Source organism: Cetorhinus maximus, chromosome 7 (assembly GCF_964194155.1).
Source record: "Cetorhinus maximus chromosome 7, sCetMax3.hap1.1, whole genome shotgun sequence".
Classification (NCBI taxonomy): Eukaryota; Metazoa; Chordata; class Chondrichthyes; order Lamniformes; family Cetorhinidae; genus Cetorhinus; species Cetorhinus maximus.
Window position 1 is genome coordinate 26,408,679 of NC_135885.1, and position 22,304 is coordinate 26,430,982.

Here is a 22,304-nt window from a genome sequence, read left to right on the forward strand (position 1 = left end):
TGGACCATGTGAAAGTGATGGAGAGGTGGAAATTGGAAGCAAAATTAATAAATTTTTCCAGGTCCAGGTGAGAGCATGAAGCAGCACCAAAACAGTCATCGATTTACAGGGAACAGAGTTGTGGGACGGAGCCTGAGTAAACTGGAACAAGGAATGTTCCACATATCCCATAAAGAGACAGGCATAACTGGGGCCCATGTGGGTACCCATAGCCACACCTTTTATTTGGAGAACATGAGACATGTTTAAGGAAGTGAGAGAACAAGTTCAGCCAGACAGAGGAGAATGGTGGTGGATGAGTATTGTTCAGGCCTCTGTTCAAGGAAGAAGCAGAGAGCCCTCAGACCATCCTGGTGGGGGATGGAGGTGTAGAGGGATTGGACGTCCATGGTGAAGAGGAAGCGGTTGGGGCCAGGGAACTGGAAATTGTTGACATGATATAGGGCATCAGGGGAATCACAGATGTCGGTGGGGAGAGACTGGACAAGGGGAGAGAGAACGGAGTCAAGATAAGAAGAACTGAGTTCCGTGGGGCAGGAACAGGCTGACACGATTGGTCTACCAGGGCAGTCCTATTTGTGGATTTTGGGAAGGAGGTAGAAGCGGGCCGTCCGAGGTTGGGAGACTATGAGGTTGGAAGCTGTGGAGGGAAGATCTCCAGAGGAGATGAGGTCAGTGACAGCCCTGGCAACAACGGCTTGACGTTCAGTGGTGGGGTCATGGTCCAGGGGGAGGTAGGAGGAAGTATGTGCGAGTTGGTGCTCAGCCTCTGCGAGGTAGAGGTCAGTGCGCCAGACAACAACAGCACCACTCTTGTCGGCAGGTTTGATAACAAAGTCAGGGTTGGACCTGAGAAAACGGAGTGCGGCGAGTTCAGGAAGAGACAGGTTAGAGTGGGTGAGAGGAGCAGAGAAATTGAGACGACCGATGTTACGTCAACAGTTCTCAATGAAAAGATCAAGAGCTGGTAAGAGGCCAGAGGGAGGGGTCCAGGTGGAGGGAGAATATTGGAGGTGGGTAAAAGGATCCGTTGAACGGGGAGAGGACTCCTGCCCAAAGAAGTGAGCTCAGAGACGAAGGCGGCGGAATAAGAGTTGAGCATCTTGCCGAGCACGAAATTCATTGAGGTGAGGGCGCAAGGGTATGAAACTGAGTCCTTTGCTGTGTACTGAATGTTCAGCATCAGAGGGGGGGAAGGTCAGAGGGTATGGTGAATACATGGCCGGGGCTGGGATTAAAAGATGGGATGGGGTCAGAGGGACGGGAAGGGGTGGAGGGTCCTGGATGGGCATTGGTGTCGATGAGTTGTTGGAGCTTGCGTTCCTTAGCACCTGAAAGAAAGAGACAAAGTTTCTTGTCAAGGCGTCACGAGACAAAGAATAAAATGAAACTGTGGGCAAGGACAGCTTAGAGATAGGGTGAGTCGGTGCTGCTGGAGGGAGAGGTCGAAAAAAGCTTTGACTTTTTTTTCAGCAATACTCAAGTTCCTTCTATTCTTTTTATCCCACATTTAGTTATCCAGTTCCCCCTTAAATGAATCTATTATGACCCCCTCAAATACTCTATGTGGTGGTAGCAAGTCCCACATTCTCACTATTCTCTGAGTAACACAACAATCCTTTAATGATAATTCTTCAGAAAATCTCTGCAGTGAATAGGTGCACTGCTTTAGGAAGCACGGCAATGGAAACCTTCATACCAGGTGGCTCTTGTTTAGATGGACAGGAAAGCTGCAGGAAGGTCCATCTTTAAAGGGGGACCTGAGGTGTCAGCTGTGGCTCAGTTCATAGCACCATCGCCTTTGAGTTAGAAGGTTGTGGGTTCATGTCCCACTCCCGGAAAAAAAAAGTCAAGAACTGTGAATGTACTCAGAGTTACACAGCTGTTGGAAAAATATTTTAAAGGGGGATCTCCATCTTGAGTTTTCATTGAAGCATGAAATAGGCAGGAACACGGCTGACCTCGGCGTCGGCCACAATGATAACCGACAGACCACCCGAAACGTTCTGGCTCCAGCAGGTGTCGTATGTGTTTGTCTTGCAAACTATCTGCCAATCATTTTCAAACTATTTTAAGGAAAGAAAAACAGGAAAAAAAAATAGGAATTCAATCGTTCCTGAATGCAAAAAAAAGGAGAAAGAAAGCGATGATAATAGGCAACTGCGAATACGGGATCGCTGATTTAACCTCATTGTGCCCCCCCCTTTTAAAACAAAATCCCAACTTTGCTCTGCCTCTACTACCCACACACTTGTTCAAATTTACAGTCGGATTCCCACAGGCAATTCCCACCAGTATCAGAGTGGTAATTGCCCCCAAATCTGGCATTCAGGGTGGGGGGTGGGGGGGTGAAAGTCTGAATGTCCAGTTTGTGGGGACGGATACCTGCAGTCCCTCCCACTGCAAGTGCAGTGACACATTTAGACATTGTGCAGGAGACAGGACGGGGATTTACACTTTCCACCCACGGAAACCTCCCGAGCTGACAAAGCACAATTTCAAAAGAAAGTGCGGAAAATGATTGGTCAGCTGAAATCCCTCAGCTCACCAAAAGTCCCAAAGGTGGACGGACAGCGAGTCTATTAGTTCCTGTCCGAGTAAGTACTGAAACATACGCCGCACGCTTTTGGTGATTGATTTGTCCGCATTGTGCTTTCTGCAATTACATTTGTATCAAAGCGGTGAAGTATGAGCAACTTTTACAAGTGCAAGGGACCCAGGCGATTGGATTTTGTAAGATTGATTCTTTGCATTGACGCAGACAATTTGCGACAAACCTTGGAACCAAGCTGCAAAGAGGTAAATGGTAGACGCGATATTTAGGTGGAGGGGAGGGTTGACCTGGAGGTAGACAAAACAGGAGAACGTGTTCTGGGTGATGTGTTGGAATGAGCAGTATCACAGAAAACACGGTACTGCATTGGGGAACCAACATCCAGAAGACACAAGAGGGAGCGAGAGGTTATCTGCGCAGATACAATAAAGTTAAGCGAGTTTTAGAATCAGAAAATTTCACCTTCCAAGTAAATTGGCTTTGCAGGATTTACCGTACAATGGCTTCAGAATTGTTCCGTTCAATTATCCAGTCGAAGGGGTGGAATGTTTAAGGGTACCCTTGAAAGCTGAGCGGTAGGAAAATTACTGGATTGACGGGATGACTGAACTGGAAGCGTTAGGAGAGTGATGTAAGAACTTTAACAGAAATTTGCTGTTAATAACAGTCCACAATGAAGTTACTTCACGTTTTATATTGCTGCATAGCAATTAAAGGGACACTGTGATCTGCTGCATCTTTTACGTGGGTGAGAAATCTCACCCAGTGTTGCAAATGATATAAAAATGTGGATCAATTACTTACTTCATGGAAATTAAATTGTCTCTGAAAATTAGTCAAGGCCCGGTCATGCTGGGCCCAATCTGAAAGTGATCTGTATAGGCATTGCTCCAGAATTACGAACCTAAAGTAGATATTCTCTCGAGGCTCCCTGTCCGTAAGCATGAAGCAAAAAGATTCTTTCAGTTATACTGGGATTAGGCGCTGTAATATCCGTTCATTATATGGCGATGCTGGATTAGCGGTGTTGTCAATTATATTGGCATCCAATGTTGTAGTCTGGATTTAATGTAGAGCAATACTAGAAGTGGATTACTGGAGCTTTCCCTATTATATTGGATCATTCAGCACGTATTTGAATCAGTGCTGGAGTGCAACCATCCTTCAGGCCCTTACTTGATTCCTTAACTGTGTCTCAGGCAGGGTAATGCACCTTGGAGGGCAGGTTATATCCAATTTTGAAACCTACCTGTGACGGAATAGTACCAGTCCACGCTAGGGTTGTGGAGTTTGTCAGTGGGTGGAGGGATTACTCCTGACGGAATGCAAACATTGGAAAACAACTGATGCAAAAATGAAAGCAAAATACCCAGAAAATGCTGGAAAGGCAGGCCAGGCAGCTGACTTACCTTAAATTGGCGGCAGGAGGGGCCAATCTGGTACAGATTGAGCTCATGTCCCACTGCTATATTGGTATGCCTTGCACCTATTTTATGCTTGAAAAAGAGAGAAACACATGCCATTTTCTATTGCATTGAACCCTGGCCAACCGAAAGGACCCATCAAGTTCTCAAGTTTCTCCAAGTGAATGGTAGCTGGATTGGTTCAGTTGGTAAATGCATTGGACAACTGAGTCACTGAGGCCAGGACGGTTTCGGCTTTTGGTCTGTGTTAGTTTAATTATCTCAGTCAAGCTGTTGTGTGCTATGAGAATCCTTAATCCCCCTGGATTAGGCTGGGGAAACATATTCCCACTCCTAACCACTTTCCAGTGTTGAACAATGCACCTGCATGGACACTGGGCGAGGATAAGGTTGGGATTGTTGTGAAGCCCCCATCAAGCCAACACATAGGGGTGTACAATTAGGGATGAGCAATAAATGCTGGTCTAGCTAGCGATGCCCACATCCAGAATAGGAAAACACCAACTGATCTACTGGCTCCATACGGTGAAGATGCAACTAAGCATCATGATCTCCAATGCTCCCTCATGTGTAAACCCCTCAGAGTGGTAGAAAAGCAGAAATAAAAAACCCTAGGGAGAGAAAAATTGGGAAATTTCTGCCTGACCATAAGAGACAATTAAACCAAGTTCTCGGAGTTTCAACAGTAGTTGATATGCAGTCTACAATACCTCCCTGGCCTTTGTGCCAGGTAAGGAACCAGATGGGTTTTTACAACAATTGGCAATTTTAATTCTGGATTTTTTAAAATTTGAAGTCAAATTTGGAACCTGGATTTGAACCTGGGTCCCCAGAGGATTACCCTAGGTCTCTAGGAGACCAGTCCAGTGACACTACTATTATGCTACAACCTCCCGTGTTCAAGCTACCAGCTTGTCCAAACCATCATCGATTACTGTAAAAACCCATCTGGTTAACTAATGTCCTTTAGGGAAGAAAATCTGCCGTCCTTACCCGGTGTGGCCTACATGTGACTCCAGACCCAGAGCAGCGTGGTTGACTCTTAATTGCCCTCTGAAATGCCCTAGCAAGCCACTCAGTTTAAGGGCAATTAGGGATAGGAAACAAATGCTGCCCTTGCCAGTGACACCCACATCCTATGAAAGAATAAATAAAAAAAACTCAGTGTTTGCAACAAACCACTGCATGAGCTGATAGGCTATTTCTAAGATCAATAACCGTATTAAAAATAAAGTCTCTGATACCTAACATGGTTCTATGTTCATGTAATTTATACACATCCTCTGGTTTTACCTAATATATTTAATTCAAATAGTCTATCCACATAGACATAATCTAGTCATTATTTCAAGACCTCCATCAAATTTCCCTGTACACTATGCTTTTCTACAGTAAAAAATAAAGTTCTCTAATCCTACTATAGTGACTAAAGTCTTTTAATCAAGTTATAAATAAGATGGCCCACCGGTAAACCTTTTCCAGGGCTTCATACCACCCACTATGAGGGGACCATGACTAGACAAAGTGGACTAGAAATTTGTTGGCGACACATCAGGTTTACAATGCTAGAGTGGGTGTCCAAATGTCCAAAAAAGCAGACGGTTTGCACCATCTGTCCGAACTTGAAGTATGCCACTCCCTATGTTAGATTGGGTTCCCCCATATGTGCTGAGAGTGGGTGCCAGAAGGAATCAGATTGCTCATTATAACAGTTAAATAAGTACCTACACAGGCAGGGCTGGGATGGGAGAAAATGAGTCCAAAACAAGACCACAAGCATCTTCAGAAATTTGCTTCACTAATATATAAAATTTGCTGCACACATAAAAAACTAGAAGCTAATCTATGTGAAAATACTGGATGTCGATTTTATACCCCCTGTAAATAAAATAATGACTTTTGTTATTTGACTTCCTTGCTTATTTCGATCAGTTAAAAAAAGTATAAAAATGCTAACTATAAATTGCTGTTTTATGCATGACCATTGTGGCGAACAAGTTAGGCTCAAGAGACAGGCAGCTATGTGGATTTGTGAAAAGGGTTACACGAGAACATGAATCAACTCAATCAGTGTAGATGGTCACTTGGTGTAAAGAATTAGAGACACATTAATGGCACAATGAATTAAACTGAATGGAGCAAAAATATACAGTATTACCATGTTGTGAAACAATGTCTCTTTAATGTACTTTATGATTTACAGTAATCTTTTGACCCCAATTGCATAAACATTCTGGGATGAATTTTCTTTACTGGTGCAAGTCAATGGTCAAAAATTGATACTAATCCATCTGAGACTTTTTGTATTCATTCACAGGATTTAGGTGTCAATGACAAGGCCAGCTTTTATTGGCCATCTCTAATTGGCCTTGAGAAGGTGGTGATGAGCTGTCTTCTTAAACTGCAGTTTGTGTGGGTGAAGGCACACCCATAGTGCTGTCGGGGGAGGTGTTTTTCATTCTTTCATGGGATGTGGGCTTTGCTGGCTGGGCCAGCATTTATTGCCCATCCCTAATTGCTCTTGAGAAGGTGGTGGTGAGCTGCCTTCTTGAACCGCTGCAGTCAATGTGTTGTAGGAACACCCACAGTGCTGCTAGGAAGGAAGTTCCAGGATTTTGACCCAGCGTCAATGAAGGAACAACAATATAGTTTCAAGCCAGGATGGTGTGTGGCTTGGAGGGGAACTTCCAGGTGATGGTGTTCAAATGTACCTGCTGCTCTTGTCCTTTTAGGTGGTAGAGATCGTAGGCTTGGAAGGTGATATTGAAGAAGCCTTGGTGAGTTGCTGCAGTGCATTTTGTAGATTGTACCCACTGCTGCCACTGTCGGTGATGGAGGGAGTGAATGTTAAAGTTGGTGAATGGGGTGCCAATCAAGTAGACTGCTTTGTCCTGGATGGTGTCAAGCTTCTTCAGTGTTGTTGGAACTGCACTCATCCAGGCAAGTGGAGAATTTTTTATCACGCTCCTGACTGGTGATTTGTAGATGGTGGATAGGCTTTGGGGAGTCAGGAGGTGAGTTATTTGCTGCAGGATTCCTAGCCTCTGAACTGTTCTTGTAGCCACAGTATTTACATGGCTGGTCCAGTTCAGTTTCTGGTCAATGGTAACCCCCAGGATGTTGATGGTGGGGGATTCAGTGATGGTAATGCTATTGAGTGTCAAGAGGAGATGGTCAGATTCTCTTTTGTTGGAGATGGTCATTGCCTGGCACTTGTGTGGCGTGAATGTTGCTTCACGTATTCACCACGTGGACTGCAACAGTTTCTAAAGAAGGTCAGCATCACCTTTTCAAGGACAAAGGGATGGGCAATAAATACAGGCCTTGCTGGTAACGCCACTATCCCAAGAATGAAAAATATATAAAGACCTGAATGGAAGGAGGATTCAGAAATTTCAAGCCCTTGGTTCCTTTGAGGAATCTACCTTTGTGTCTATGTTGCCTATGAAGTAGCCAGACAGTAGAGCCTCTCCCAAGCTCAGACCTTGTGCCATCCTGATCTACTGCTGCCTTGCCTGCTTGCCATGCACAACCACAAACACATCAAGCACGGTGTTTTGCAGTACAAGCCTTCTTTGAAGTTGCCTCTTGAAATCAGTACTTTATTATTGTAGGCCTTATCAAAAACAAACCAGCACCTCATATTATTTTCTATGACTCTCACTGATCAGCACTAGCATTATGGTAGCTCACACACCCCGGAGGATGCAGATGATGCTAGTGATGTTCAGTGAGAGCCATGGAAGGTGATGTGAGGCGCTGGCTTGTTTTTGACCACTGTCATTACTGACAAGACCTACAATAATTAAATCTAGAAGGGAGCCCTGGGTGCTTACCAGTGCACAGACAAGGAGGAACAGGCAGTGGCGCCAGGTCAGTACAGGAACCTGCTGCCCGGGTGACCATTGTGTGCCAACACTAGATGTCATATATGCGATGAAATCCAACACTGCTTTGAAACTGGGCAATTGTGTTGCTGCCAGTGGGAACAGAGCTGAAACCACAGAACAATCAATCGTCTGATAAATTGGTAGATACAGCATCGGTTGAAACTGCAAATGCCACATCTGGTAGTCTGGTAAGAGGAGCAGGGTAAAAGTGCTGACCTAGAAGTAGCATCCCTATGCAAGGGTGGCTGCCCATCTGCAACACATTGCAGAGCTGCCTCTCTGCTGATATTATGCAGGCAGTTTCTCTGGGTCGTTGCCAGAGAGTTGTGCTTCGGCCTGCAAATTGATTTGGTGACATTATGGCAGGTGCGGGTATTCCAGCACTTTCGCTACTTGAGCAGCTTGGCACACTGCCATTGCCTTTCATCCTCCTGTATAAACTCCTATATCAGCAAGCTGCACATCTTGCAAAAAAGGTAGCCATTTAAAAAAAGGCAGTGTTGTCTTTCTGATGGTATTGAAGTCACCATTTTGAAAACTTTCAGTGTGAACACACTTGTGGCATGGGAACAGTTGTGCCTGTAACTTGGAGGCTTGGCATGACAATAATTGTGACAAAAACTCAGCCCTTTATTTTAAATAGGGTACAGACATAGGAAAACCTTGTCTAGAAAGCACAGCACTCTTGCCTGGGTCCTCCAAATTCCAGTAATAAAGCAGCCCTAAAAGGGATAACACTAGACAGTTGTGGCAGTGACTGAAATGTTGCTGTATTGTTTATAATGAGAACACAGTGGGCATTCCTTTTGACACTAAAAAGTTTGGTATTGCTGGCAGCTACATGAAGGAAGTCACTGATCAAATCAATGCAGCTACCCAGTTTCCTTTTTTTTAATTCATTCATTGGATGTGGGCATCACCATCTAGGGCAGCATTTGTTGCCCATCCTGAATTTCCCTTGAGGAGGTGGTGGTGAGCTGCCTTCTTGAACCAATGCAGTCATGTGGTGTAGGCACATCCACAGTGCTGTTAGGGAGGGAGTTCCAGGATTTTGACTCAGTGACAGTGATGGAACGGTGATATATTTCCCAGTCAGGATGGTGTGTAACATGTAGGGAACTTGCAGGTGGTGGTGTTGCTATCTGTCTGCTGCCTTGTCACTCTAGGTGGTAGAGGTCATTGGTTTGGAAGGTGCTGTTGAAGGAACCTTGGTGAGTTGCTGCAGTGCATTTTTCATATAGTACATCCTGCTGCCATTGCGTATTGGTGATGAAGGGAATAAATGTTTAAGTTGGTGGATGGGGTACCAATCAAGTGGGCTGCTGCTTTGTCCTGAAAGGTGTCAAGTTTCTTGAGTGTATTTGGAGCCGCGTTCATCCAGTCAATACAAGCAAGAGCATATGAACAAAGACCAGGAGTAGGCCATTTGGCCCCTCGAGCCTGCCCCGCCATTTAATAAGATCATGGCTGATCTGATAGTAACCTCAAATCTGCATCCCGCCTACCCCTGATAACATATCACATTCTTGCTTACCAAGAATCTATCCACCTCTGCCTTAAAAATATTCAAAGACTCTGCTTCCACCATCTTTTCAGGAAGGGAATTCCAAAGACTCACGACCCTCTGAGAAAAAAAGTTTCACCTCATCTCCATTTTAAATGGGCGATCCCTTATTTTTAAACAGTGACCAATAGTTCTAGATTCTCCCACAAGAAGAAAAATCCCCTCCACATCCACCCTGTCGTAACCCCACAGGATCTTATATGTTTCAAACAAATCGCCTCTTACTCTTCTAAACTCCTGTGGATACAAGCCTAGCCTGTCCAACCTTTCCTCATAAGACAAACCGCACATTCCAGGCATTAATCTGGTAAACCTTCTCTGAACCGCTTCCAAGCATTTACATCCTTTCTTAAATAAGGAAACCAATACTGTACACAGTACTCCAGATGTGGTCTCACTAGTGCTCTGTATAACTGAAGCACAACCCTCAACTTTTGTGTTCAATTCCTCTTGCAAAAAATGATAACATTCTATTAGCTTTCCTAATAACTTGCTGTACCTGCATACATGCCTTTTGCGATCGACGCACTAAGACACCCAGATCCCTCTGCATTTCAGAGCTCTGCAATCTCTCACCATTTAGATTATATGCTGCTCTTTTATCCTTCCTGCCAAAATGGACAATTTCACATTTTCCTACATTATACCCCATTTGCCAGATCTTTTCCCACTCACTTAATCTATCTATATCTTTTTGTAACCCCCTTATGTCCTCTTCACAACTTCCTTTCCTATCTATCTTTGTGCAATCAGCAAATTTGGCAACGATCCCATCCACCCCTTCATCCAAGTCATATATACTGACCCCTGTGGCACACCACTCATTATATCTTGCCAACCTGAAAAAGACCCATTTATGCCTACTCTCTGCTTCCTGTTAGCCAGCCAATCTTCTATCCATGCCAATATATTACCCCCTATACCTTGAGCTTTTATTTTCTGCAGTAGCCTTTGATGTGGCACTTTATCACATGCCTTCTTGAAATCTAAGTACAGTACACCCACTGGATCCCCTTTATCTATAGCACATGTTACTTCCTCAAAGAACTCCAATAAATTGGTTAAACATGATTTCCCTTTCATAAAAATATGTTGATTCTGCCTGATTATCTTGAATTTATCCAAGTGCCCTGCGATAGCTTCTTTAATGATAGCCTCTAACATTTTCCCTCACGACAGATGTTAAGCTAACTGGCCTATAGTTTCCCGTTTTCTGTCTCCCTCCCTTTTCGAATAATGGAGTTACATTTGCTATCTTCCAATCTAATGGGACCTTCCCCAAATCTCGGGAATTTCGGAAATTTAAAACCAATGTATCAACAATCTCACTAGCCATTTCTTTTAAGACCTCAGGTGAAGCCCATCAGGACCCGGGCACTTGTCATGCCGCAGCTCCAATAATTTGCTCAGTACCACTTCTCTGGTGATTGTAATTTTCCTGAGTTCCTCCCTCCCTTCCATTTCCTGACTTATAGCTGCTTCAGGGATGTTACGTGTATCCTCTATAGTGAAGACTGATGCAAAATACCTGTTCAATTCATGTTATTTTCTTGTCTTCCATTATCAATTCTCCAGACTCACTTTCTATAGGACCAGCTTTCACTTTGTTAACTCATTTCTTTTTAAAATATTTATAGAAACTCTTATTATACGGTTTTATATTTCTGGCTAGCTTTCTCTCGTACTCTAATTTTTCCCTCATTAATCTTTTAGTCATCCTTTGCTGTTCATTATATTCTGTCCAATCTTCTGGCCTTGCACCTATCTTTGCACAATTATATACTTTTTCTTTAAGATTAACACTATCTTTAACCTTTCTAATTAACCACGGATGGTGTGTCTATCTCTTGGACTTTTGCTTATTCATTGGAATGTATCTATTCTGTGTAATCTTAAATATCCTCTTAAATGTTTGTCATCCCATCTCTATCGGCCTATCCTTAAAATAATTTGCCAATTCACTTTAACCAGCTCTGCTTTCATGCCCTCATAGTTGCTCTTGTTTAAGTTTAAAAACATAGTCTCAGACCCACTCCACTCTCCCTCAAACTGAATGTAAAATTCGATTATATTATGGTCGCTGCTACCTTCACTATGAGGTCATTAATTAATCCCATCTCATTGCACAATACCAGGTCTATTATAGCCTGCTCTCTTGTTGGCTCCAGAACATGCTGTTCTAAGAAACTATCCAGGAAACATTCAATGAACTCCTCATCTAGGCTACCTTTGCCCATCTGACTTTTCCAGTCTATATGTAGATTAAAATCTCCCATCATTAACGCTGTGCCTTTCTGACAAGTTCCCATTATTTCTTCCATTATTTTACATCCTACCATGTGGTTAGTATTAGGGAGCCTGTACTCAACTCCCTCAAGTGACTTCTTGCTTTTACCATTTCTCACCTCTACCCAAACCATTTCCACATCCTGGTTTCCTTAGGTCATCCCTCTCTATTGTGCTAATACCATCATTAACTAACAGAGCCACCCTCCACCTTTTCCTCTCTTCCTGTCCTTCCTAAATATCCTTTACCCTTTAATATTCAGGTCCCAATCCATATTCTGCTGCAGCCATGTCTCCATAATGGCTATCAAATCGTAATTATTTATTTCTATGTGCACTCTCAGCTCATCTGTTTTATTTCGAAGGCTATGTGCATTCAGATACAGAACTTTTAGTTTTATCCTTTTATTCTTATTATCACCTCTAGTCTCATCTGTTGATTTACTGTTAGATTCGTACTCTCTATCCCTCCCTATCATGGTCTGTTTTTCATTTCCCGTAATAATACCTTTCTCATTTGCCTTGTCTCTACTCTGTGATTTACCACATCTTCCCAAATTTGTACACTTGTCCCCACTACTTAGAGTAAAACCCTTTCCATTTCGCTGGTTATGTGGCTCGCAAGAACACCAGTCCCAGCACGTTTCAGGTGTAGACCGTCCCAATGGAACAGATCTAACATTCCCCAGTATTGGTGCCAGCGCCCCACGAACTACAACCCACTTCCCCCATACCAGACCTTGAGCCATGCATTCATCTCCTTAATCTGATTTGCCCTGTGCCAATTTGCACGCGGCAGAAGTAATAATCCAGAGATTATGACCTTTGAGGTTCTGCTTCTTAATTTGGTGCCAAGCTCCTCATACTGACTTAAGCAGAACCTCCTTCTTTGCCCTGTCTATTTTGTTGGTATTAACCTGGACCATGACGACTGGGTCCTCCCACTCCCACTGCAAGTTCCTCTCCAGCCCTGAGCAGATGTCCCACGCCCTGGCACCGGGCAGGCAATACAGCCGTTTGGACTCACGCTCTTTGCTGCAGAGAACGGTGTCAATCCCTCTGACTATACTGTCCCCTACTACCACCACATTCCTTGTAACTCACTCCACTTGAATAGCTTTCTGCACCATGATGCCTTGGCCAGTCAGCTCATCCAGCCTGCAGCTCCAACTCTCATCCAAACAAGCTGAAAAAACCTCAAACCTGTTGGAAAATCGCAAGGGCCGAGGCTTCTATACTCTTGCCCTCTGGGTCCCCTTATCTGCCTTACTTGGAGTCACACCTTCCTGTCCCTGACCACGGACCAAATCAGAAGATTCTATCCTAAGGGGTGTGACCACCTCCTGGAATAAAGTGTCCAGTTTCTGGTCAACGGTAACCCGCAGGATATTGATAATGGGGGATTGAACGATGATAATGCCATGGGGAGATGGTTAGATTCTCTCTTGTTGGAGATGGTCATTACCTGGCACTTGTGTGACATGAATGTTCCTTTCCATTTATCAGCCCAAGGCCTGGATATTGTCCAGGCCTTGTATTGGCATGAACTGCTTTAGTGTCTGAGGAGTTGCAAGTGGTGCTGAGCATTGTGCAATCAGCAGTGAACGTCCCCATTTCTGACCTTATGATGGAAGGAAGGTCATTGATGAAGCAGCTGAAGATGTTGGGCCTAGGACTACCCTGAGGAACAACCACAGCCATCTTCCTTTGTGCTAGATATGACTCCAACCAGTGACATGATTATCCTCTCATTCTCTTTGACTCCAGGTTTGCTAGGGCTTCTTGATACCATATTCGGTTAAATGCTGTCTTGATGTCAAAGGCAGTCACTTGCACCTCACCTCTTGGGTTCAGTTCTTTTGTCCATGCTTGGACTAATGTAGTAATGAGGTCAGGAGCTGAGTGGTCCTGGCAGAACCCAAACTGAACATCAGTGAATAGGTTATCGTTGTGTAACTGCCGCTTGATGGCACTGTCAACTTTCCCATTACTTTGCTGATGATCGAGAATAGACTGATGGGGTGGTAATTGGCCAGGTTAGATTTGTCCTTTTTGTGGACAGGATATATCTGGGCAATTTTCCACATTGTTGGGTAGATGTCAGTGTTGTAGCTATACTGGAACAGCTTGGCTAGGGGTGCCTTGACTACAGCTCCTCACACCCCACTTTCTGTAAGGACTGCACCCCATTCTCTTAGTTCCTTCGCTTCCGTCGCATCTGTTGTGATGATGCCACTTTCCAAAACAGTTCCTCTGACATGTGTTCCTACTTCCTTAACCGAGGTTTTCCACCCACAGTGGTTGACAGGGGTGTCTGGCCCATCTCCCGTACATCCGGCCTCACACCTTCCTCTCCCTCCCAGAACCATGATAGGGTCCCCCTTGTCCTCACTTATCACCCCAACAGCCTCCGCATTCAAAGGATCATCCTCCACCATTTCCGCCAACTCCAGCATGATGCCACCACCAAACACATCTTCCCTTCACCCCCCGGCGGCATTCCGCAGGGATTGTTCCGTCCGGGACACCTTGGTCCACTCCTCCATCACCCCCTACACCGCAAGCCTTTCCCACAGCACCTTCCCATGCAACCGTAGAAGGTGCAACACCTGCCCCTTTACTTCCCCCCTCCTCACCGTCCAAGGGCCCAAACACTCATTTCAAGTGAAACAGTACTTCCCTCAATTTAGTCTACTTCATTCGCTGCTCCCAATGCGGTCTCCTTTACATTGGAGAAACCAAACGCATACTGGGTGACTGCTTTGCAGAACACCTTAGGTCTGTCCGCAAGCATGTCCCAGACCTCCCTGTCGCTTGCCATTTCAACACTCCACCCTGCTCTCATGCCCACATGTCCGTCTTTGGCCTTCTGCAATGTTCCAGTGAAGCTCAGCGCAAACTGGAGGAACAGCACCTTGTCTTCCGACTAGGCACTTTACAGCCTTCCGGACTGAATACTGAGTTCAACAACTTCAGATCATGAACTCTCTATCCCATCCCCATCCCATTTCTGATCCCCCTTTTTCCAATAATTTATAATTTTTTAAATATATTTTTCTTTTCCCACCTATTTCCATTATTTTTAAATTTTTTCCATCAATTGTTTAATCTCCACCTTTTAGCCTATTTCGATCCCTTCCCCCCACCCAACCCCCACTAGGGCTATCTGTCACTTGCTCATCCTGCTTGTACCCCTAATGTCATTATTAGCACATTCCTTAGCTAATATCACCACTGTTACCACCCCTTTGTCCTTTTGTCTATGACATCTTTGGCAATCTCTTCTTTGCCTCCACCTATCGCTGGCCCTCTATCCAGCTCTACCTGTCCCACCCCCCTCAACCAGCTTATATTTCGCTGCATTTCTATATTTCCTTAGTTCTGGTGAAGAGTCATACGGACTTGAAACATTAACTGTATTCCTCTGCGCAGATGCTGTCAGACCTGCTGAGTTTTTCCAGCTGTTTTTGTTTTTGTTTCAGATTTCCAGCACCTGCAGTACTTTGCTTTTATTTTGGCTAGGGGTGTAGCTGGATCTGGAGCACAAGCCTTCAGTGCTATTTCTGGAATGTTGTTAGGGTCCATGCAATATCCAGTGCCTTCAGACATTTCTTGATATCACATGTGGTGAATCAAATGGGCTGAAGACTGGCATCTGTGATGCTGGAGACCTCAGGAAGAGGCTGAGATGGATTGTCCACTCAGCACTTCTGGCTGAAGATGGTTGCAAATGCTTCAGCTATACCTTTTGCTCCCCATCATTGAGGATGGGGATATTTGTGGATCTTCCTCCTCCATTTAGTTGTTTAGTTGTCCATCATCATTCAAGGCTGCATGTGGCAGGTCTGCGGAGCTTTGATCTGATTCATTGGTTGTGGGATTGCTTAATTAGCTCTGTTTGAAAATATCTGGAGAAAACTGAAGGTAATTGTAATTATTTCATCTCTCAGTTCTTGTTAGATTTGCCAACAATAGCATGTAGGTTATTTGTGGAACTACCATTTTGAACAATGTGCGCAACATTTGTACATCTGCACATTGTGTGTAATTGCACAGGACAACTTCCTTGGCGGCTCTTAAACCATCCAGCCAAATTACTGCTCTGCTTTTTCTGACTTTCTTTTGGAGCCAGGAGGAACCGAAGTGCTCCGTAAAAATATGATAAAATGCTTATGCCCACTTTCCATCACCACTCCCACCAACATGAGATGCACTTGCTGGCTGGTTTTGCACAGAAGCTGGCCAGAATCCCTCAGACCCCAAACTGGTGGATGCAGCGGGACACCTGGCTTGGAGTGTGCTGCTCATTGCTCAAATGGGACTGAGCCCCACCCTCTAATTAGCTGGGGTCTCTTGAAGGCCAGAATGACTGATTCTTCCAGTCATATGTCCAAAAGTTAAAATCTACCAATCCCTTTCTTATCAAAGACGCAATAAAGTCTCCATTGCTGATTGCTGGATATTAATGCCAAGCTTTTTGCAAAGCCCATAGGCTTGATCTGAAGGGCCTTAATGTCCAGATGCCCACGTGGGACTCTTTGGACTTGAGGGAACTCTGCCACCTGGTGAAAGTTTTGTGTTCTGCCCAGCTAATGGCTCTTTTCCACAAGATAAATGACGAAGGTGTTACTCCTTGCAAACACAGTTTTCACTCCACTGATAGGTACTTTGCAGACTGACTAATGTGGCAAATGTCTTGGCATGGCTTGGAAGGATTTATTGAGTTGAAAATGGAATGCAGTAATCAATATCTATGTGCAGGACTGTCCCTGATTCTCCAAGTTATTGAGTAGCAGATGGCACAATTCTGTGGTGGCCAGTCTTATGAATCAAAGGAAGACAGCACACCTCTGACATGTCCAGATACAGGCTCTGGGTAGTGACAAATGTAGCCAACTGTCTTATGGGGTCACCTGTTGGCACTTTTAGTAGATTTGTGCAGTGAAATAAGAAGCCTTAAAAGAACCCATCTTTGGTTTTTTTTTAGTATGATGCTGACATATATAATGTATATTTTCCTATGTTCCAACCGTGGCTACACTTCGGAAGTAATTCATTGGCTGTAAAGTGTGGTGAGTTAAATGACCTTAAGCACAGTCTGATCAATTAGTCTTTAGTAGTTAATGATATGATCCAAAAATAATTAAACATGGAATTACTGGTGTAAACATCTTTATTGTCAATCATCCAGGAGACTGACTCTGTATTCAGAGTGTTGGGAAATTAACAGAATAATTACCATTAAGCAGCAAATTACATTTCTGGCAGTAGGACTATTTTGAGCAGTTTAACTGCTTGTTGCATGTTTCAACATGGGCTTGACACAGCAGTAAACAATCGCCTCCAGTAATTTAGCAATTACTAGGTGGCAAGTCGCATTAACTTTAATTAGTAAGCCCTTTTTGGACATTTTAGAGGCTTTATAACACTTGCGCTGCAAGTCCGAATTGAACCTGATTTTATTGGCTTGAAGAGAGCAGCCCTGACATTTCTGAGCCTAATGCTCTGTGTGCATCGTTTCATTGCTAGGCTGAGGAATGAAGAGCGGAGACATGCTTTTCCAGTCTTTGCCCAACTGTGCTTCATGCTATTTCCTCTGTTGCCACAGGCAGACCTAGGAGTTTAATTTTCAAATTTAGCAAAGGCATTCAAGTCCATCCCAGTGATGTGAAAGCATTTTTCTCAGGACCTTTGTATCCTGTTTCTGAGTTCTACATAGGTATGAGGTAGAGTGACACGCTCCTCATGTTACTGCACGAAATAAGTCATGGTAAAGGTGATCATCAGCCTGCAAAGCCTGACTGGTTGCACCTGTCAAGATGCTACCAACCACAATTCCAGGAATTGATGCACTCACCTAAATACTGAAATGGAGAGCAGCTACTCTCTAGATCACTATCCCTTGACCCTGAGGTGAAGTCGACTGAGAGAAAAGTAGTGTTAAATTCAGTCTTCCCAAGTAAGTAGGCATGTGCTAGTGCAATAGTGTTTTTGGAAGGCTAATATTTTATTGGCCATCCCAGGCGGCCTTGTGAAGGTGGTGGGCTTTCTTCGTGAATCATTGCAGCCCATGTGGTGAAGGTACTCCCATAAAGCATTTGGGTAGTGAGTTCCTGAATTTTGACCCAGTGACAGTGAAGAAACAGTGATGTATGTCTAAGTCAGGATTTTCATGTGACCTGGAGGTGAACTATACAGGTTAGCCTATAAGATTGCACTAGGCATTCACACTAAGCTATTAAAAAAATGACGCTGAAACATTTTGAGACATGTTGGGGACATGATAAGTGCGATGTGAACGCAGTCTTTTTCCATTGACATTTTTCCACAAGGATTTGGGAAAACTGTGAATACTGTCGTGCTGTGGAGAATCTCAGCCCACAAAAGAATCTGATGACCTGGGGGCGTATTTCAACAGAAGTTTTGCTCTGGCAACTTTAGAGTCAGCTGAATTTATTTATTGTGTTGCAATTATGCCTTGTTGGGGGGGGGGGGGGGGGTGGGGGGGGGGGGGTTGGTGGTGGGAGGGAGGCGGAGATGTTTCTGTTACAGGTACGTAGCCTGAATTTTAACCACCTGTTCTCTGGGGGTACATTAATAAATTTATTGTGCACTTACGTGTGGAGCAAGACAGCGTGCATGCTCTGAGGTACAGTCCTTTGATAAATATACCCACTCCATGACTCAGTTAGTGTACCAAAATTATTGTGCTGCTGGAACAGAAATGATTTTAATGCTGCCGCTTTATGCTAGCCCTTGTGTATGGCAGCTTGGGTCACATCACTTGCAACCAACCTGACAGCAACCCCCCCCTGTATTCTCACAACTGTCAGCCCTTACAACCCTCCGCTCTCACAACTCTCAGCACACCTGCCCCCACTCTCACACTGGCCACATCAATTTACAAACATTAAAAAGGGGTCACAGTGGGAAAGATTTGGGAAGCACTGGATTAAGACATCCCGGTGCTATGTCAGTAGGGTTGCCAACTGTGATTAAATGTATCCCTGGAGGTTTTATCACATGGCTTCCCCCACACTCCAGCCATTAGTCAATCAACACATCCATCCTTGTGACAGACTGCCTTCCTACACCAATTGGAAAGCAAAAACATTTATTACCCAATTGGATGATGCTTGACTGTCAGCCAAACAGCCTTTTTCCCCCTCGTTTTCAATATTTTTATATCTTGTAAAGAGAAATGTTCAAAGAAAGTTTAAAAAAAACCATGGCCTGAATCTTGTGTTCTGGGGTTGGGCGCGTGCCTAACCCGAACACGTGTAAAATTGTGCAAAATGACGTCGGGCATGCATCCCGATGTCATCGCATACATGTGCAATGTTGAAGTCGGCATGTGCACACGGGAGTCGGAGTACCGCCAGCCAACAATTAAAGGGCCAATTAAGGTCATTAAAAAGCCTATTGACCGCAACTTTACCTTGCCTGTGCGAATTTTAGCTCATTGCACGGGCAAAATTGGTAGGCGGAATTCACGTTTTTATAATTTCCTCATTCACGGGTGGGATAAAAGGCCCTTGGAGCAGCAGCATGTTCTCTGTCATTGCCAGCCCTTTGCTGTGTGAGTACAGCATTGTCCCAGAGTTTCTTGGCATCTCGTTTGATTGTCAAGTCTGCCTTTCAGCATCTCAGGTCCTCATCTTCCCTGGAAGGTTCCCCTGGGTATTGCAGCACAGCACTCCTTCATTTTCAAGGCACTGCTCCCCTGCATCCCATCGAATGGGGATAGTGTATCCACTGGTGAAACCTCCTCTGAAGAGGAAGAGAGGGGCAGGAGGGAGAGGAGGCCAGGTGAGCGCGGTCAGCATCCCAGGGACAGACCTTTATGAGGTGGGGCTCAGTTGGTGCAGGGCCTGCAGGGAGGCCAAGGCGGGAGTGCATGCCGAAGATGCCATCACCCAGCAGCTAGAGTGTTCAGGCAGTGCCCCAGCTACCTCCAGATACCCGAGGTCCAGTGTCACAGGATGCTCCACAGGGACACAGTGACAGCAATATGTCCAGAAATCACCTCCAACTGTGTGGGTGAACACCCCATGCCAGTTGCTCGAAAGGTCACAGTGGCCCTCAACTTCTAAGCCTCCGGTTCTTTTCAGGGCTCAGTGGGGGATCTGTGCGGAGTTTCTCAATCAGCTGCACATGGTTGTGTCCAGCTCGTGACTGATGCTATCCTTAGACACGTCTATACGTTCACCCACTTCCAGACAGACGAGACGAGCCAGGCGGAGAGAGTGTGAGGCTTCGCTGTGATGGCTGGGTTCCCCCGTGTCCTGGGTGTAATAGATGCACTCACGTGGCCATCAAGGCGCCAGCAGGTGAGCCGGGAGCTTTCGTAAACAGAAAGGTGTTCCACTCAATGAATGTTCAGATCGTCTGTAACCACAGAACACAGATTCTTCAAGTTTGTGCCCGTTACCCTGGGAGCTCACATGATGCTTACTTCTTGTAGCACTCACAGGTACCAAGGCTGTTCGTGGCTACTGCACGAGTGGATGGGTGGCTCCTGGGTGACAAAGGCTATCCCTTGAAGAGGTGGCTGATGACCCCACTCCGTCACCCAAGAACTGAGGCTGAGGACAGATACAACAGGAGTCATGCCTCCACAAGGGCGTTGGTGGAAAGGACCATCGGGCTGCTGAACATGTGCTTCAGATGCCTGGACTGGTCAGGGGGACAGTACGGTATCCTCCAGAGTGTGTTTCCCTCATAGTCATCGCATGCTGTGCCCTGCACAACCTGGCTCTTGCAAGCGGGGACCCACTGGAGGCTGAGGAAAGCGAGGCAGCTCCACAGGCCAGGGAGGATGATTCAAGTGCTGGCTCAGAGGAAGAGTCTTGGGAGGTGCAGGGTGATGACCTCGAGGCAGAGGACAGGAACCCTCATGGAGGCATGGGCACCAGGGATGCTTTGATGCAGCGAACCTTCTGCTAGGCATCCAAGGCATTGATGCCTCGCCAAGCCAATGGCGCTGTCTCCTTGGCTAACAGTCAATAAATGAGACCCCAACCCAGTATGTCAGCACCACACAACACCATAATTTTAAAAGCCTGTGCTGCACCTATTCATACTATCCAGCCCATTTATGTCAAATAAATGCTTAAGTTACTTCACATGAACAAGCAAAGAACAAAGTGTCCATCCTTAACACAAGCCTCAAAATAATTAACGCAAATAATGTCACCCGTGACATGCCCCTGTTGTGCTCAAGGCGCCTTCAACTTACATCTGCGGATGCTGCATCTTGGTGCCCTCCCCCCTCGCTGACAGTGGCATTGGAGGCAGCCCACTGCTGACTCTGCTGTCCTGGTGCCCTGGTGACCTTGGCGGTTGTCCTCTGGCCGCTGGAGCCTGAGCAGTCTCTGCCCGGGACGGTGCGACCAGCCCCATGGCTGGGCACTCCTCAGTCATCGTGGCATCATCAGATGCAGTGGCCATTGGCAGAGGGGTGGAGGAACTGGTCCCCTTGTCCAGAGCGCCCTGAGAGAAGCCCACAGAGACGCCAGGCAGCTCATCTGCCAGCGTGAGGTGCGTTTGCACCTCCCTGCTCAACATTGATGTAGGGGCACCCAGCAGGGAGACTAGGTGCCTCATCCATTTCTCACACTGGCAGTGACCTCCTGAGGGCACTGCCTGTGTGAGGGCTTGATGTCCGAGGGCAACCCCAGGAACCCCTGAGTCTGCTCTTGAAGCTGCGTCTGCATGAGAGTTGCCACTTTACCCATGGAGGAGCCTGTGTGCTTGGTGTTAAGAGTCAATGCAGAACTCATGCTCCCCATGGACTCCTCCATGATGGAGACCATGGCATGCAGAGCCTCATGGATCTCCGCCAGTTCTCCCCATGCATCCTGCTGGACATCCAGCACCTGCTGCCTGGTGGACGCCTCCAGAGGCTCATCATTTGCCTCGAATGCAGCATGGTCCTGGTCCCCAGCTGTGCTCCCACTGTCGGCTCTCTGGGCCCTCTCTACCTCTGCCAGCTCCTCATGTGAGTGTGATGTGCCCTCACCACTGTGCATCACCCGCACAGCCGAAGAATTAATGCCCACTGATGTGTGAGTGTGCTGGTGTCCGGTTCAGAGAGACGGTGTGACACTGGTGCTGGTGTGCTGTTTTCCTCGGAGCTCAATGTGGGGGGGGTTCCTCAGGGTTGCTGGCGGCTCCTGTGGATGGTGCATCTGTGGGAGGAAGGCAAAAGATCAGTACATTCAAACATCAAACACACTATACATGTTAGGCAGACTGAGGAGACAGTGGAGACCTGCTGCATGGTGCCATCTGCATTGGAGCTTCAGTGGGCTCTCTGGCTACGACTGTTCAGTTTCTGATGAGAGGAGCCCATTATATTTCCAGTACCCACTGCTCACGCATCTGTCGTCTGCACTCTTACCTTCACCCGAGACCCCCACCTCACCACAACCAGAGGAGCGAGCTGGCCGGTGGCATTCCAGCTCCAGTGCATCGCTTCCATGCTCTGTGAGGATGCACAGATTTGGCCCTCCTCCACCTGTTCCGTGGTGCTCCGCAGCATTATGACTGCTCTTCCCCTGACCGGGAAAAGTAGCCTCCATCTC

The 22,304-nt window shown here is 45.9% G+C and overlaps 1 protein-coding gene across 2 annotated transcripts in view; it reads left to right on the plus strand.

Annotated features, from left to right (window-relative positions):
- The first annotated feature begins 2,440 nt into the window (after nt 1-2,440).
- The window catches only part of LOC144682441 (P2Y purinoceptor 2-like), a 40,210-nt gene continuing 20,346 nt past the window's right edge, over nt 2,441-22,304 (plus strand). Inside the window, exon 1 of one of the 2 annotated variants that reach the window (XM_078544843.1) lies at nt 2,441-2,799. The gene's annotated coding sequence lies outside the window, so the exon portion shown is untranslated. Of the gene's footprint in view, nt 2,800-2,969; nt 3,186-22,304 lie in introns of those variants that run through there. The other variant, XM_078544844.1, reaches the window with a different exon arrangement.